At 44.5% G+C, this 18643-nt stretch overlaps 1 protein-coding gene across 2 annotated transcripts in view; it reads right to left on the reverse strand.

The window, feature by feature from the left end:
• PACS1 (phosphofurin acidic cluster sorting protein 1) overlaps positions 1-18643 on the reverse strand; it is a 119065-nt gene that overhangs the window by 61401 nt on the left and 39021 nt on the right. The window lies entirely within an intron of this gene.

Consider the following 18643-nt stretch of genomic DNA (forward strand, 5'->3'; position numbering starts at 1 on the left):
TTAAACACAGGCACAAAGCTTGCTGTGCTCTTGACAATTACACAGGGAGACACTGTTTACATTTATTTAACCTGCCCAGCCCTGGAAGTTCTGGGTAACAGTTTTATTTTATTTAAAACATTCCTTATTTATTTATTATTTCCATTTGTTACCCTGCTCTCCCAGGCCAAAGCCAAGCTCAGAGCACCTTACAGAATATAAAATCATATCAATAAAAGCATTAAAACATTTTAAAATAGCCCTATGAAATCATATAAACATCATACTAAATTTACCTAGGCGCCTCTAATGTACAAATCACAATACACAAACTTCAGCTAGGCGAGCAGATGGAAGGCACCAGATGGAATAAAAGGTGTTACTGCAGTGGGGAGGTTAGGGAGGCCAGCCTTTATATATAGGAACCGTAGCTGGCCTCAACCATAAGCCTCCCCCATATAGGGTCCACAAGGAGACGAACATAAAACCATTAAAACACACACACACACACACACACATTATATATATATAGATATATAGATATAGATATAGATACACACACACACAAAACCTTTAAAATAATTAAGTAAAACATATAAACACACAGGGAGGAGGGGCTAATACGAGTTAGTACAGGAATGCCAAACAAAAAAAGTTTTCATCCACTAGTGGAAGGAAATGACAGAGGGAGACAGATGAATTTCACTAGGGAGGGAGTTCCAAAGTTTTAGCCCCACGGCCGAAAAGGCCCTTTCTTGGGTTGCCACCCACCTAGCCTCCGATGGTGAGGGCACCTGAAGCAAGGCCTCCAAAGATGGCCAGAGTGGATGGGTAGGATCATATGGGAGTAGGCGGTGCTTAAGAGGTATGCTGGCCCCAAGCTGTACTAGAACTGAAAAGGTCAGTGCCAGCACCTGGAATTGGGCTCAGAAGCAAAACCGGGAGCCATTGCAGATGGAACAGGGCTGGAGTGATATGGTCCATATAACCCACTCCTGTCAACGTTGTAGCCACACAATTCTTCATCAACTGTAGCTTCAGAGGAGTCTCTTCGAGGGCAGCCCCACTTACAGCACACTGCCTTAATCTAATCTAGATGTGACAAGAGCATGTGCAACAGTGGCTAGGTAGTTCTTGCTTGGAAAGGGCTACAGATGGCTTATGGAACCCCCGGCCACCAGTGTCATTTGGGTGTCCAGCGGCGCCCCAAGCTATGAACTTGCTCCTTTAGGGAGAATCACAGAATCATAGAGTTGGAAGGGACCACCCGGGTCATCTAGTCCAACCCCTGCACAATGCAGGAAATTCACAACTACCTCCCCCCACACACCTCGTGTGACCTCCTACACCATGCCCAGACGATGGCCAAGATGCCCTCCCTCTCATCATCTGCTTAAGGTCACAGAATCAGCATTGCTAACAGATGGCCATCTAGCCTCTGCTTAAAATGTGCAACTCCATCCAGAACAGGAGGTATCCCAATTCCTGGATCAAACCTTCCCTGAACCATTGGCACATGTGTTTAACACATTATGTACAAGACATCTAAAATGAATGTTGCAAAAGGTGCTGGTAGTAAATGAATTATCTGCTCTGGGCTACCTGAGGACCCACATGGGTAACTGATGCACTAAGCTCATGGAGACAGATTTGTATGGACACCCCCAACACCCGCCCCGCTGCCACAATGTAAAAGAGACCATTCACCCACAAGACAAGACACCCAGGCTCTTAACACTACTCCAGTCACAACATTTTAATATCATTGCTCATCAACAGGAAGCCCATTTTCCATTGCCTTGTAGTGATCAATGTTTATGTCATCTGGATATTAGGCAAAAGGACACGAATCTGGATCAGACATTCTATTCCCGTTCCTGGATGCCAGAATCAGGATTTCTTTCCCCCTCCTCTTTTTTAAAAAGATTTCTAGCATTTATAAACACTTACTTTCCCACTTTGCATTTAATACTGCTTCGTGGATGTTCAATCATGAACTTAAAAAATCAAAAGAAACAAAAAAAAAAACGCAAAACAAGAGGTAAAAGCACAACAAAATGGAGAAACACTGGAAAAATCCAACAATCAATTATACAGCAAAAACACAAATTAGGCCATTGACGACATGGAAAACTGAAAGTCTCAATCGGCACTTTGTCAAAACTTGCTTGGGGGGGGGGGAGGGCTTCATAAGTGGGGCACCATCAACGAGCAGGGCCTTCTCCAGACAGGGCCCTTTTGATCTTAGAATATGCTAGATGACAGGTTTCAAAAGCACAGATAATCACGGCCAGGCTCTTTCCATCCAGAAGAGGCTGCAGTTGGAGAAATGAGCCTGAGCTATACACATTCTGATCTTCCAGACTAAGGGCCATATATGACAGCCATAAGAACGGCCATGCTGGATCAGACCAAGATCCATCAAGTCCTGCAGTCTGTTCACAACAGCAGCCAGCCAGGTGCCTCCAGGAAGCCCACAAACAAGACAACTGCAGCATTATCCTGCCTGTGTTCCTCAGCACCTAATATAATAGGCATGATCCTCTGATCCTGGAGAGAATAAGTATGCATCATGACTAGTATTTATTTTGACTAGTAGCCATGAATAGCCCTCTACTCCATGAACATGTCCCTCTTAAAGCCTTCCAAGGTGGCAGCCATCACCACATCCTGGGGAAGGGAGTTCCACAATATAACTGGAATGGAATATTTGGTTGATATGTTTTGGCTAATGCCGTAAAAATAAATTCATTCATTCAACTAGAAGGGGACAGCCGCCCATTCTTCAATACTGTTCTGTAACCCATTCTGGGTAGGCTAAAGATCATGTCCTGGCCCCACTAAACTACCTATCAAGACAGCCTGTGTCTTGTCAGGACTGAGCTGCAGTTTATTCAAATGCTTGTAACCTGCTTTTCAAGCCCTCGTACAACCCCTGTTTCAGCTCTAGGCACTCGTTCAGCATTCCTGGCACCCCTTCTGATACAGACGAAGAGGAGAAACGGCGCCTGGTGACTTGAGCAAATCTCTGGAGGGCCTCATGGAAACATTAAACAACTTGGGGACAAAACCAGACCTTGTGGAACACCAGAGCATTTATCTTGTGCCAAACTCTGCAGTGCAGAACAGTACCCTGGCCAATGGTATAAAAAGCACTGAGAGATCCAGTAAAACCAGATGGGCTGGTCCCCATTTTTACCCATCTCATTCCCGGTACGGGTATAATGCCCAGACCATCAGGGCACCAGGGGCAATTTCTATGCCAAACGCTGGCCAGAAATGGGATCAGCATGTCTCTATTCCATCCAATATCACCTGGAATTGAACAGCCACCACCCGCTCAGGTATCTAGATCCAAAAAGGAGAGATCAGAAGCTGGCCAATAATTATTAAAATGAGTTGAGCCCAAGAAGGCTGATGATGAATAAGATGAAGAGGAGGAGGAATTGGTTTTTATACCCCGATTTTCTCTACCTTCAAGGAGTCTCAAACCGGCTTACAATGTCCTTCCCTTCCTCTTCCCACAACAGACACCTTGTGAGGTAGGTGTGGCTGAGAGAGTTCGGAGAGAACTGTGACTGGCCCAAGATCACCCAGCAGGCTCCATGTGGAGGAGTGGGGAAACAAACCTGGTTCTTCAGATTAGAATCCACCGCTCTTAACCACTACACCAGACTGCAGTTGGTTGGCTGTTTTTAAAGGAGTCACCTCCACCAAAGTAAACAGCTAGGTGACCCAATGCTTAGGGTCTCCCCCCACCAATTCTGCCTGGTTTGGCGTTCTGGAACTCTATAGAGAGCCAGCGCGGTGTAGTGGTTAAGAGTGGTGGTTTGGAATGGTGGACTCTGATCTGGAGAACCAGGTTTGATTCCCCACTCCTCCACATGAGAGGTGGACGCTAATCTAAAGCAGAAGCCAGATGCAAGTGTAAAAGAAAAAATGGCCATCCCACAGCAAGATAAATGTCATCACACTGAGCAGCTCCAGGTTGAAACATCCTGTGGTTTAAATCTTAGCCAGATTCAGTAAATTTAAATCTCTCTGGCCATTTCCCATCAAGATACTAGCTTTTCAAATCAGCAATGTGGCTAGTAATTGAAGAGGCCAGAGGGCAGCGCCTTTTTTCTAGGTGACCAGCAAGATTGTTCTCAGAGAACCTTACACACAAAAAAAAAACATCAGAGTTCTCCATGTAAACAAGAGCATATTTCCATTCTCTGTGCTGTTTTACTGGCTCAAAATCAAACAGCTGAAGAACAGGAGGAGATAAACTGACCATGGGCAAAATGCTTCCAGGGTAGCAGAACATGTAAGAACTTGCACAGCTCCAAGAGAGAAAACCCAACTGACTTCTCTCATGCTTCCTGCAACTGCCATTGGCGCACTTATAGAATCACAGAATCCATAGAGTTGGAAGTGGCCCATATAGACCACCTAGTCCGACCCCCTGCTCAATGCAAGATCAGCCTAGAGCATCCCTGACAAGTGTTTGTCCAGCCTCTGCTTAAACACTGCCAGAGGGGGAGAGCTCACCACCTCCCTAGGTAGCCGTTCCACTGTCAAACAACTCTTACTGTAAAAAAACAAAAAAACCCTAATATTCCAGCCGGTACCTTTTCCGCCGATAATTTATACCATTATTGGGAGTCCTATCCTCTGCTGCCAACAGCTCCCGACCCTCCTCTAAGTGACAGCCCTTCAAAGAATTAAAGGGAGCAACCATGTCCCCCCACAACCTCCTCTTCTACAAACTAAACATACCCCACATATTTCTCTCATGTCTCCTGAACTACTGCTCTAAGATCCTCAGCATCCAGGTGACCACGCCTGGTGAAGTGGCCCTGGTCACGCCCTCATCTGTGACAGGCAGTTAAACAAGGCCCATGTGACACCAAGACAGCCCAGAAATGTATTTAAAATTTTGACTTGCAGAAAGATGCTGAAACAGAAATAGCTACGTTATTTCAGGTTGAATTTATCATTCTTGTTTTCATTCTTGCTGCAGCTTGTAAAGTACCCTTCTGTTTCTCTCCTGGATCTTGACATTCAAGTGCCTTGTCAAACCTTCCCTTAGAAAAACATTCTCACACTTCATTTAGCACAAATTCTTCAGCTACTGTACAAAGCCAGTGTGTTTAGGGTTTCCTGCTAGCAGCCAGCTGATCAGTACACTCACAGGCAGTAGATCACCTCCACAGGGAGGGCTAGGGCTCAGTGGTGGAGCAGGTCCCAACCAAGTTCAGTCCAGGTGTTTCTAGGTCTCAGGTAGCAGGTGTTAGGAAAGACACCTCAGGATCTCAGGTAGCAGGTGTCAGAAAAAGACTTTTCTCTGCTTAAGACCCTGGAGAGCTGCTGCCTGTCAGTCAGAGCAGACAGTATTGAACAAGAAGGACCAGTGATTTGTCTCAGCATAAGCCTACTTCATATGCTTCTATGTGTCTCCTCTATTGAAGAGCAGCCTGAATTGCCCAGCTTAGCCTGAGCTCATCAGAACCTGGAAGCTAAACAGGGTTGGCCACAGTTAGTGCTTGGATGGGGGACCACCAAGAAAGACTGGAGTCAATAAGCAGAGGAAGTCAATGGCAAGCCAACTCTGTTCATGTCTTGCCAGCAACACCCCATGGACAGGGCTGTCATGAGTCGCTTATGACTCAACAATACATTCTTCTTCTCTATTGAAGGGGAGAAAACTCAATTACGTAACCATGGCTGCGCCACCTATAAATTACTACTTTAATCCCCAAAGCTTTCACTTAAATTAAGAAAAAGGTCAAGTGTAAATTAGCCAACACCAAGCCTTTCCCTTGGGTGGATGAAGTTAATAACAGTTAGGTATCTTGTTGGTCTACAAGCATTAATCTCTTTAATCAACAACATCCTTAATAACTAATTAAAATTTTATCAATGTATCAACGAAGCTCAGAACAAGAAAAAACTCCAGACTGTTAAGTGTTCTGTTACCAGATGGGCCACAAATGCCCATCTCCCAGGCAAAATTGTATGGAGAGGGGAACATGATTATGGCTTTCTTCCTTTATGATCTCTCAGAATAATTCTGAAGGGACTTTAACATCGGTTCTTGTAGGTTATCCGGGCTGTGTGACCGTGGTCTTGGTATTTTCTTTCCTGACGTTTCGCCAGCAGCTGTGGCAGGCATCTTCAGAGGAGTAACACTGAAGGACAGTGTCTCTCAGTGTCAAGTGTGTTGGAAGAGTAATATATATAGTCAGAAGGGGGTTGGTTGGGTTTGAGCTGAGTCTTTGTCCTGCAAAAGTATCAAAGGTAATGTGCTAACCCACAGCAAGATAAATGCAGACTTGGCCAACCTGAGAAATCAGCAGTGGCTGAACATGGACTGAAGCTGGGTACCCAAGATTGGGTGAAAAGAAAATATATGTAAGTCTATGTATAAATACTGAAAGTATAATTTATTAGAAGCGCTATGTAAAAGTTAAAATTATTTAAAAGCATTAAAATAGCACAATGACATTTCCTGAGGTTGATAACTGTAACCATGTGGTTACAACACACTTGACACTGAGACACACTGTCCTTCAGTATTACTCCTCTGAAGATGCCTGCCACAGCTGCTGGCGAAACGTCAGGAAAGAAAATACCAAAACCATGGTCACACAGCCCCGGATAACCTACAAGAACCGAAGAACTCTGACTGTGAAAGCCTTCGACAATATTTTGGACTTTAACATGTTTATTTATGGAGTCAAAATTAATTATGGCCTTTTTAAAAAATAGCAACAGCGTAAGCTATTGCCTTCTTCAGAATTTTTACTAAGTTTTTCCCAATATGCATTTAAAATTCAATAAATTCAATAAATCCAGACTGTAGATTTGGACAAGAGTCAAATCGCCATCCTCAGGTTATGTAATGGGTAGCACGGTGTTACTGAGCTGAGAAAGCGAATGACAGCAGAAATAAGTGATACGCTCTGAAACCACATGAAGTACCCCCTGAATTTTAAACAAAGGAGTAAGCTCCCTCTTGCATCTCACACCCTCCAACACCATATTTATTAACAGAAGCAGTTGAAATGTTTAGCTAAAAGCCACGTAACTGATTCACGTGCACATTGATAACTGACGGGAGTCACACAGGAGGAAGGGGCCTTGGAGACCAATTAGCCCTGCAGGAATAGGCAGGTTTCCCAGGGGGTCTCCTATTCAAGCCCCAACTACTCAGCTTCAGCCATGAAGACATTTGTACATATTACGTAAGGACACCCCCCCATCTTTGGAAGAGGGGGGCTGCAGTTTCTGCTGATTCCCCCCCTTCTACTGCGGCCCTCCCCCACTTGCCCTCTATGGAGGGAGGGACTCAGTACCAGCAGGAGGAAAGTGCTCGCTCCGTGAACGGCTCTCGTCACATTCAAGTTTAACTTTCAAAATATCTTCACATTTTAAGTTCCACCCTGAGGACTCCAAACTCTTTCTCCAGGTCAAGTAGCTTTCAAGGTGACGGCAGGATTAAGCCCTGAGCCCACCCTGTAGACCAGGAGTTCCCAACATGGAGCCCGTGGGCACCATGACACCCGCCCACACCTTTCCTGGCACCAAGAGCCAGCATGGTATAGTGGTTGACAGGGGTGGTTTGGAGCAATGGACTCTGATCTGGACAACAGGGTTTATTCCCCACTCCTCCACATGAGCAGTGGAGGCTAATCTAATGAACTTGATTTGTTTCCCCGCTCCTACCCATGAAGCCAGCTGGGTGATCTTGGGCTAGTCACACTCTCTCAGCTCCACCTACCTCACAGGATGTCTGTGGTGGAGAGGGGAAGGGAAGGTGATTTTTCCTTAAGTGGTAGAAAAGGTCAGCATATAAAAACCAACTCTTCTTCTTCTTTTAGAAAATGGATGGGGCTAGGTGGAGGATTTTGCCCAGCAGGGCTTCCGAGAAGAAAAGGCTTCCTGCTAAACAGAGCTTCTGTCTGAAATTCCGAAGAAGCTGTACTAGAATAATATATAACCTTGCTCCCTGATATTTTGTCAGGCAGCACTTTTGTGATTTGTGCCCACTGTCCTGTGTTAAAATTCCAAAGGTGCCTGCAGGCTCCAAACAGCTGGGGACCCCCTGCTGTAGACCATAAGATGCTCTTAAGTGCCTCTTCTCCAAAAACAAGCCCGGCTCACACCCTGCTGCTCTCCAGAAGTATTGCCCGATCCTCCTTTGGGCTTCTGCCCCTGCATCAGATACTGCCCTCAACTCCTTAAACTTTTCTCTGCTACCTGATGGTAGAAATTTGCTTTAAAAATAAGTACGGATCCTTTTAAAAACGCGTATCCTCATTACATTTTCTATGTTATAATGAAATGTACTGTCTTCTATTTCTGCATTATTTTTAATATATCTCCAATCTATATCTAATTCATTTTCCATTCCCCTCCACCCTTATTAATACAACCTCCCCTACGAAAAACCTCAACATAGCCAGGTCTCCCTTTTAAATATGCAGATTTCAATAAATTCTCCCACAGCTGCTTTGAAGTCTTCAGAACGTTTTTAAACACGGGCCGCCTGCCATGGCTCCCTCTCTTTTCTCACTGGCTAGAATTAACCTTCGAAGAGACAAAAGGGACGGTTGGACATCTCTTGGCTGGAGAAGCTCGCTGGCTACAATTGGCTGCCCTCGATATGCCCTGAGCTTGGAAACTGGTCAAGTGCTATTCGAAACTAGAGTGTGGCTTACCATGGTTAAATTCTGGCTACGCCTACATTTCAGGGCTGATCCCTCTTCTCTTGTCTACCATATGTTCATGGAATCACACTCTTCTAACTGGTTAGCTCACATTGAGAGTTAAATTAAATCCATCGGTGTACCACTGGATTCGCTGCTTATGCTCTCGGATACAGAAGCATTTCAAACAATAAAACACAGACTATTAAAGATTAGATTGCAAAATCTCAATAGTGCTGCTAACAGGACTTGCTCCCCAATAAGTGTAGGGATTCCCTTTAATATATATGAGCCTACGCCGTATTTGCACCATCTTTATGACCCTCAGCAATGCAGAGCTTTTTCCCTGGCCAGATTTAATGTCATGCCATCTGCGATTTTGGAAGAAAGATTTCGGAAAATTCCCCTCTCAGAGAGACTTTGCCCCTGTGGTAATAACTGCATTGAATCAATTGTACATGTCCTATTCCACTGTAGATTTTATGCAGAAATTCACAGCAAATTTTTAGTCCCTCTTTTGACAAAAAAGTCAAATTCTCCTGATTTTCTTAATGCTCTTTTTTTTTTAAACTGAATAATCATTCTTCTGTCACATTGGAGAAAGTGGCACAATTTCTGAGATTTGCTATGAATGTTTGCCAGCAAGTTAATTAGAGGGCTTTTACTAATTTTAGCATCTTTTTACCTATCTATGTTCTAACCTTGTCAGAAATGCTCAACTGCCACAATTCTATGTTACTATGTAGGCACCCCATGTTTCGATTTTATGCCAATAAAGGAGATTGTATTGTTATTGATATGCCCTGTACTGACACATCCACACACACCCGCCCCCAAAATAAGTACGGATTCTCAGATTAAGTTCTGTGCCATTTATACAACTCCAAATGCACACAGTAACCTTAGAAGTAAAGAATGCAAAGGGAATAACTTTGACCTTTTGTTAGCTGTGGGAGGTGAATGGTCAAAGAAAGGAATGCCTTTAATCTGCTCAGCAACTGTAACACAGGATGCCACAGCAAACATTCCACACTAGTAGTTTTTTTGCTCAACATGGGATCGATCTCATGTGGGTCCCAAGAAAAACACTTTCTGGTTGTTTCTTTTAAAAGCTTCCAGTAAAACCTGACACCCATTTTCAGATCCTCTGGAAGCAATTACTATTTCCAGATGCTCTGAAAGTAATTAAAGTGAACGGAAATTCCTCGGCAAAGAATTTTGTCAAATGATATTTAAGCTTGAGCGGACGCAGACTGAGATTTATCAGTTATAGTCCCTTGATGCTAGAGCTTTGACAGAGTTCAAGAATCAATCAAATACCAAGCTGCAGGAAACCCTCACAGTACAAAAACAGTCTCTGTTTTGTCAGTCGTGGACTGTGAACCCTACAGGGCAGAGATGGATGAGCTTGAGCAAAGCAACATCAGACCTGTAGCTGGCGTTCTGTAAAGGACTGCGAAGCAGGGCCTTTGCGGTAACTGCCCCCCCCCCCAATTCTTTGTCTAATGAAAACCATCACTGACATGTGAGCATTTTTTTGTTGGTCTGCTTTGGTCAGTGATTAATATTACTACAATTTCTCATGCTTGTTCTTGATTTGGAATTTGTTTTAATCGGGTTTTCCCCCAAGATTGTTTTACTTTTTAACTACGCTTTTGGGGGTTTGTTTGAGTTGCTTTGAATGCTGTTTTTAACAAGTAAGCCCAATTTCGTTTTAAAAAATGACTACCAAGAACAGCACAAGAAGACAGCAGCCTCTCTTCTCCCCTCCTCAAGCCACAACAAATCAGTTAAGAAACTGCTAAGCATTCAAAAGCGGTTTGGGATTGGAGGGGTGGGGGTGGCAGTAGCCGCTGTCCATAGAAAAAAGGAATTAGACTGGGCATGTTATAGTAGCTTTTTTGATGCTGGCCAATAAAGTTAAACATATATTTCATTATGTACTATATAATAATCATAACCATATAAAAATGACTAGTCTGAGGCTATCGTACTTTGGTCACATTATGAGAAGAGAAGACTCACTGGAAAAGACAATAACGCTAGGAAACGGAGCCTTGTTTACTCACCGTGAAGGCTCCTTCTGTTCTGGATTGGAGGTCATCTTGAAACTCGCGGGTATTACCATCACGTGCCCAGGGTAGGCAGGACCAAAAAAAATCTTTATTCTACTTCCTGCCGCCTGGGCGGGAACTTCCAGTTTACGGACTCGCCGAGCTAAGGAGACAGGTAAGTACAAAAGGCCAACCAGGCAACAACAGTGTACCTTATAAACAAAGAACATGAACTCCTATAAACACTAACATACTGGGGGGGAAACAGGTAAGTAGAATATACTTGATTCAGGTAAGATGGTGAACATAAAGACCACTCTTTATTATGCCTCTAATATTAGACAACAACACCCCTTAGGTACTGCAATGAACAATAGGAGCTAAGTCTTGGATAACTTGATACCCTTATGATTTTGGGCGGGCAAGATGACCTCCAATCCAGAACAGAAGGAGCCTTCACGGTGAGTAAACAAGGCTCCGTTCTCGTTCTGGTTGGAGGTCATCTTGAAACTCGCGGGATATCCAAGAGCTGTTTGACCGGGTGGGACTATGGTGTATCCACGACGTGCTGCAGGACCCTTCTACTGAAGGCTGCATCAGCAGAGCCCCTGGCATCAATCTTGTAAAGTTTTATGAATGTGGATGCCGTAAACCAAGTGGCCGCCCTACATATCTCGTCTGAGGAGGAGTGCCTATCAAAGGTCGCCTAGGCGGCTGCACTGTGTACCAAATGTGCGGTGATGCCGGCAGGAGGAGGCATCTTACTGGCCTTATACGCCTCAGTAATGTACTGTCTCACCACACAACTGATGGCGGCGTTAGACATTTTCTGACCTTTAGATGGATTGGTTAATGAGATAAATAAGGCATCTGAATGTCTGTTAGGTTCTGTACGACTAAGGTAAACCTTGAGTAGTCGTCTCACGTCTAAATGATGCCACTCTTTTTTCCTGGGATGAACCGGATTGGGGGCAGAATGACAGCAAAAGAATCCTCTGTGAACAGTGAAAGATGGAATTCACCTTTGGCATGAAGGTGGGGTCCGGTCTGAGGACCACCTTGTCACTGTGAAAGATAGAGTCCTTCATGCGCTGAGAGTGCCCTAAGCTCGGAGATACGCCAGGCTGAAGACACTGCTATGAGGAAGGTGGTTTTCATCCTCAGCATCCTTAGGGAATACCCTTAATGGGATCAAAGGGAGTGCGCATCAATGCTGTGGGAACCGCATTGAGGCACCACGTGGGGAAGCGATGGACTACTGGAGGCTTCATTTGAACCACTCCCTTTAGAAATGTCAGAATGTGGGGATGCCTGGAAGGAGGGAAAACCTCCGGAGACCGTAAGAACGGTGGATATGGCTGCCCCCTGTCTGCGCAATGTGGAAGCCTTGAGACCCTGTTCAACTCCATAATGGAAGAACTCTAGGATCTTGGGAATCCCTGGTAACAGTGGATCGATGTGCTTGCGCCTACACCACAGAACAAAGACTCTCCAGGACGTGTTAAAAATCCTTCTAGTGGAAAGTCTCCTCGCTTCTATCATGTTAGCAACCACCACCTTGCTGTATCCCTCCTCTGAGAGGGACTTCTTTTCATTTTCCAGATGGTTAAGTGAAGCCATTGGGGTTCTGGGTGAAATAAGGGACCCTGATGAAGCAGGTCTGGGATCTGGACGGATAACTCCTTCAGGCTGGGAAACCTGGGTCTTCTCGGCCAACAAGGAGCAATGAGAATGACGTTTGCATCCTCCTTCCTAATCTTATTACCCTTGTTAGAATGGGAATGGGCGGAAAGGTGAACAGTAGTTCCTTCGGCCATGGGGACAGGAGGGCATCCATGTTCTCTGCCTCTTGGTGGAAATAACGCGTAAAGAATCGCGGGAGAAGGTGAATGCTCGCCAAGGCAAACAGGTACACCTTGGGCTGGCCGAATCTCTCCGCGATCTGATTGAAAACTATCCAGTTGAGAGACCATTTCCCTTCTCCACAAGGATTTTATCTAGTCTTTCCCCGAAGAGTCTTCCCCAGTGTAGGGGTATGACATGGTCAGTGTTTCGGTTTTTGAGTTCATTTGTCAGGGACGAACCCACAGTGCTCCTCCGATAGCAATGTTGGAAGAAGTGGCTTGAGCTGTGAGGGACATGGCATCAAGAGATGCGTCTGCCATGAATGCGGATGCCTTCAGAAGTCTCTTAAGGTCTTCCGCAATCTAACGATTTTCTCCTGCACAGAGCTGAATAATTTACCTGAGCCACACGATGGAGGCTCTAGTCATAACGGAGGCTGCTGCCGAGGCTTGTATTGCCAGGGCGGAGGCCTCATGAATCTTTTTGGAAAGAATCTCCGCTTTCCTATCTAGTGGGTCTCTAACTGACCCCATTCCATCTTCAGATGGTAAATCAGGTGAGTGAACTGCCGCTACCGGGGCGTCAATCAGGGGAAGTTGAAAGAGACATGGCCTGTGGAACCATGATGTACAGTCTCTTGTATTGGTAGGGGACTGTCTATTGGCCAAGGGTTTGTCAAATTCAGCTTGTACCTGGGTTTCAAAAATTTCTGGGAATGGGATCTCCCAGATGCGAGGTTTGGTACTTGGGAAGAACTCCTTGGCTCCCTTTTTCCTGGGTTTAGGAATGGAGTCGGCTACAGGGTTTGGATTCTCATTGAGGTCTAGGGCTACCAGAGCCTTGCTTAAGAGTCCCTGAAAATCCTCCGCTGAAAATAGATGGGGATGTTGTTCTTTAAGGCGAATGAGAGTGTCCTCATCGGAATCAATCCCCTTTTTTCTCTGCCTTCTAAATGTGGGGCCACTGAAGAGGTATCCTCCAGGGCTTGAAGGGATTGAGAGTGGGGGAAGGGGCCTTGAGTGCAGCTTTAGTGCACCACTGCGGATTAGATTGGTCTCCCTGTCCCCGATGGGAGCGTTGTGAGGTGATTAGAGCAGGATCTGAACCCGTGCCCTGCATGAGAGGGGAAAGGGATTCCTTGAGGGCCATCATCATTTGAGCCTGCGTATCCAAACACCCCGTTAAACAAATCCACAATTTCCCGCCGAGTTAGAGAAGTCTCTGCCTCGGTATGCATTACATTACAAAGGTTAAAACAAATGGAGTACACACGAAGGAAAAGTCTTTGAAAACGAGTCGGAGTTCAAGAACGAAGCTGCTACCCTGATCAAGGCAGGACGGAAACTGGAAGTTCCCGCCCAGGCGGCAGGAAGTAGAATAAAGATTTTTTTTGGTCCTGCCTACCCTGGGCACATGATGGTAATACCCGCGAGTTTCAAGATGACCTCCAACCAGAACGAAAAAGTTGAAGGCAGCAGGAAAAGAGGAAGACCCAACATGGGATGGACTCTATAAAGGAGGCCACGGCTCTCCAGTTTGCAAGACCTGAGCAAGGCTGTCATCGATAGGACGATTTGGAGGACACTGATTCATAGGGTCGCCATGAGTCAGAAGCGACTTGACAGCATTTAACACACACACATATATAAACATATTTTGAATATATTGAAAACACAGGCCCTTACTCTATAGAATGCAGATCAGTAGCATCAGCCTTCATTTGTAAGCCAAAGTGTCTTTCTGGATTGTACTGTACTGAATTCAACAATGCTACTGGTCTTTGGTCAAAAACAGACAACACACCCTTTAACAATCCCACTTTTGTGCATAAAGCCGCATTCTTCCTTTCTTGCTTTAAACATGGAACTAGCAGAGCTTTCAGGGGGGACTTAACCAATGCTCTGGGGTTTCCCCCCCACACACACACTTTTAAAAGGGAGAACTGGTTAAGTGAATTTGGAAGGGCTGGCGTTCAGCCAATAATGGTTAAGGGCATCTGAAAGTGTAACAGAGAAGCCAGTTAGAAGGGGGAAAAAAGATTCAAGAAAACAACAGCACTTTACAAAGAAGCTAAATGCTTGATTCTAAGCAGAATAACCAAAGGGAACAAAGATTTCACTGGGCAAATACAACTGACACAGCGCATCTAGATCACATGCAAAGCAAAAGCAGATTTTCATTGCAGAGTGACTGAAAGGACTGGGAGGCAATATGAGAAGCAGTACCAGATCTGTCCAGGCTTACTGCCTTGGTGTGTACATGAAGGCTTTCAGGGAGATTTTAACCCTTTTTTTCATTCTGAGTTACCTCAAATTATTCTCTGGTTCAAGGTCTCGCCATCTTCGAGCCCAAACCCTCACACTGGCTGCTTCTTTAATGGAACAAACCATGGTCCTAAAATCAGGCACGCTCAGCTGCCGCCGCCCCCCCCCCCCCCCCGCAATCACAAAAGCGGCAAAACCAAGGCACCCACAGACAAGGCCCAGATTTCTCCATACACAAGGGACTCCTCGGGTATGCAACAACAACAAAAATTGGCCTTGTAAATTAACTAGAAGACCCCCCCACCCAAAAAAAAAAAGACAAAAAGGAGCGGAATGTTGAGCAGCTGAAAGTCAGTGAGAGAAAACAAAATCAAACAAATCAGTGTTGTGCAAGCTATCCAGTTATCAAAACAACAGTAGGCTATGAAGTCTTATGAGCTATATTCACAACGGATGGCAATCAATGTGACAAGAAAGCAAATTACAAATTATTCTCTCCAGAATAATAAAAAGTGGCACCTTAGAGGAACAAGGTTTACTCCACCATAAGCTTTTGTGAATCAGGGCTCACTGGAATAATTTCTGTTGGTCTAGGTGCCTCTGGACTTCTGCTTTATTTGGCTACTGCCCACTAGTCTGGGATTATCACTCCCTCCGGGACATTCACGGAGGCTTGAGTAGGCTGACCTCTCATTTTAACTACATTCACAATGGACGACAATCAATGTGACAAGAAAGCAAATTACATATAATATACAGATAATGAGTGCAATAGCACAAAAACCCAACCCCCAACGGAGGTGAAAGCGAACCCGAGAGTTATGCTGTCAAGGGATAGAGAGTCTTCTGTCAAGGGACAAAAAAAGCCAAGAAGGTCAGGTACATATAGTCTCCAGAAGACCCCCGGTAAGAGGTAGATCAAGAATATGGGCTTCTCCAGATGAAAGCTGTGCTCCGTCTATGCTGTCAGCTTCATCAGTTGCTTGATTCCCAAATAACCTAAACAAAGTACCTCTACGGTTTAGATTATTTGGGAATCAAGCAAATTCCTCCCCCCCCCTCCCCGCCACAGCCATTCCTCACAGCACCCTAGGCACACAGACTCCTCTACTGGTACTTCCAAAGGCTTGTAAAGAGCCCTTCACTAGGGGTCAGTAAGAATGACCTTCAGGTGATCAAGCAGAGAAACCTTAAATCAGGGGTCTCCAATCTTTTTGAGCCTACAGGCACATCTGGAATTCTGACATGGCACCGTGGGCGCAGGAACAAAATTGCTGCCGCAGGAGGCGGAGCCAGCCACAAAATGACTGCCATGGCTTAACTTCAGTAACAGTGTAGATCCTTGTGCTGTGGTAGCAGCTGCTGCCAAAGCAATATTAAAAAAAAAATCTGCACAGCCAATCAAATCTCCAATAGTTAATCAGAAGCCTTGCTAGGCAAAAGCCCCACCTGGCCCCGCCCACTTCCTAAAAACACTTGGCAGGCGCAAGAAAAGATGGCGATGGGTGCCATGGGGTCCACGGGCACCACATTGAAGACCCCTGCTTTACATATTGGTTGTCTTTTCCTCTATGCCAGTTGTTCCCAAACTTTTTGGGCCACTGCCCCCTTGGTTCCAAAGTCAACTCCAGCGCCCCCTGCCCTATAAAAAGCATTATTCAAAATAGGGGTTTGCATGACGCACTAAGGACGATAAGGACAATAAAATTTCAAAACAGTGACAATTAATTACACATCTATTCAAAATCAAATTAAAACTTTTTAGTTGAAATTTATTCAACAAACTGATGAACCTGATCCAGTGGTACCAGCTCTTCAGTCTGGAAAAAAATTCTGATAGTTTCCACCAAATTTGCATGTTGCATAGCTTGATCAATTGTAAATTAGTGAGTGACACAGTTGAAGGGGCCCACCTCTAGTGCCCCTTTGCTGCCCTCTTGCCTCTTAGTGCCCCCTAGGTAATCCCACTGCCCCCAGAGGTTGGTACTGCCCACTTTGGGAACCACTGCTCTGTGCCATAAACCGCTAGCATGCGTGTCTCCAGTCCATCTACTAAAAAACATAGAAACTTTTGTCGATTCGTCTTCAAGATTATCTTAAGTCTAAAACAACTGAGGAAACTCCTGGATTGCAAAGTTTTCATTTGGGGTTTGTCTGCCACTTTAGTAAGAAATAACTGTTTGGGCAAGAGTAGAAAGGAACAAATATGAGGCATTCTGGTATAACTAAGGATATCAACCCCATCATTTTATGGCAGTTTTAAAAAAGTGTGTGTTAAACGCCCTTTGTGGAAGACAACCAAGGTAAAAACAGAATATAGCTCTCAAGGCATCAAGAATTAGAGTGGCATAACACACGACAGCTCTCAAGATCGGTGGGGTGATGAGGGTGAATTTCCACATTTACGTACGAGTTGTCACTCAATGTACCCAACCAAGCTGAAGCAATGCACAGGAAATTTCTCTGAGCTGCTGGCTGCTGAGCACTTAGAAGTGCCAACAGCGTGTAAAAAATGACACTAGACAGGCAAAAATGACAAGACAGGAACTGGGCACCAGATACAAGAAATATGCTTTTACCACTAAGCTCTGACCATCCTGTCGAGGAAACTACCCACCCTGTCTTCAGGCACCCATTAGAACCCAGACACTTGAAAAGAACCAGAACAAATTGGGGGGGGGGGAGAGGACATGGTTATGCAAGGACAAAAGATCCACAGGAACAGAACATACTTATGATGCATGAGAAAGCGTTGAGGGACAACCTGGAGAACAAAGGAGAAGTCATGGAAAGAAGAGAACAAAACATAACAGGAAGCTCAGAAGGCAACCCCTAGAAGGAAGAAGGAACCAGGCACAGCTTAATATGGGCTTCTGTGGAGAAGACTGGATCACCCAAATCATCAGCTTGGCTCAAGATTCACAAATTCTGTTCATGCATGCTAGTGGATGGGTTAGCCAGGTGTACAGTCTCCATTTATTTATTTATTTAAAGTTATTTGTTAAAATGAAGATTCCAAGCGATTAACAGTGTGGCGGTTGCAATGATATCACTCCTCTTTTCTTGCTGAGATTGCAAGTTGACTGTGAGCGTATGCACCTTTTCCAACGGTCCACAAACTCTGTTGCATAGATCTACCTTCATATGTTGGACAGTTAAGTTGGAGCAGTTACAGAAAGAAAAATGGATTAATTGCTTTTAAGAGCTGAAATTGGCCTTCTTATCTTACTATATCAGATTTATCTCATATGTACCTGCTGACTGGCTTATTTTCACTTATGTTGCTTCTCTTATTTAGTTGTAACCAATCAGATATCTAGATACAATCACATGGTTGCAATAGATCAGAGAAAGGTAAGACTGATATCTTTCTACAAATAAGCTCTCTTGTGACAAGCAAATTAGATTTATCCGGCTGGAAATCTTAGAAGAATAGGTGAAATCTCTGGGTGAGATTTTGGATAACTTGGGCATTTTTTACAATCACTAAAAGCAGTGAGGAAAAAAAGCTGACATCTGATTTGCTTTTTAAAACTATTACTTACTATAATGTGACTAAGCAATTCTATGAACTTTAATAAATTTAGCATTTATCTCTGCAAAGACTGTAGGGTTTTTCCTGCCTTCATTTTTTTTCAACAAAAGATAAATTTATGCAGGTGTTCTGACTGGTTTGCTGATTAATAGTTCAGAAAACAGAACCGTACTCCCTACTTTTGAATTATGGCTGCAAATCTCCTTTAATATGACAAACCCTTGAGAATTCTACTGCTAATCAGTTTTTGCACAAGCAAAGCCTTGAAAATTG

Source organism: Euleptes europaea, chromosome 7 (genome assembly GCF_029931775.1).
Source record: "Euleptes europaea isolate rEulEur1 chromosome 7, rEulEur1.hap1, whole genome shotgun sequence".
Taxonomy (NCBI): Eukaryota; Metazoa; Chordata; class Lepidosauria; order Squamata; family Sphaerodactylidae; genus Euleptes; species Euleptes europaea.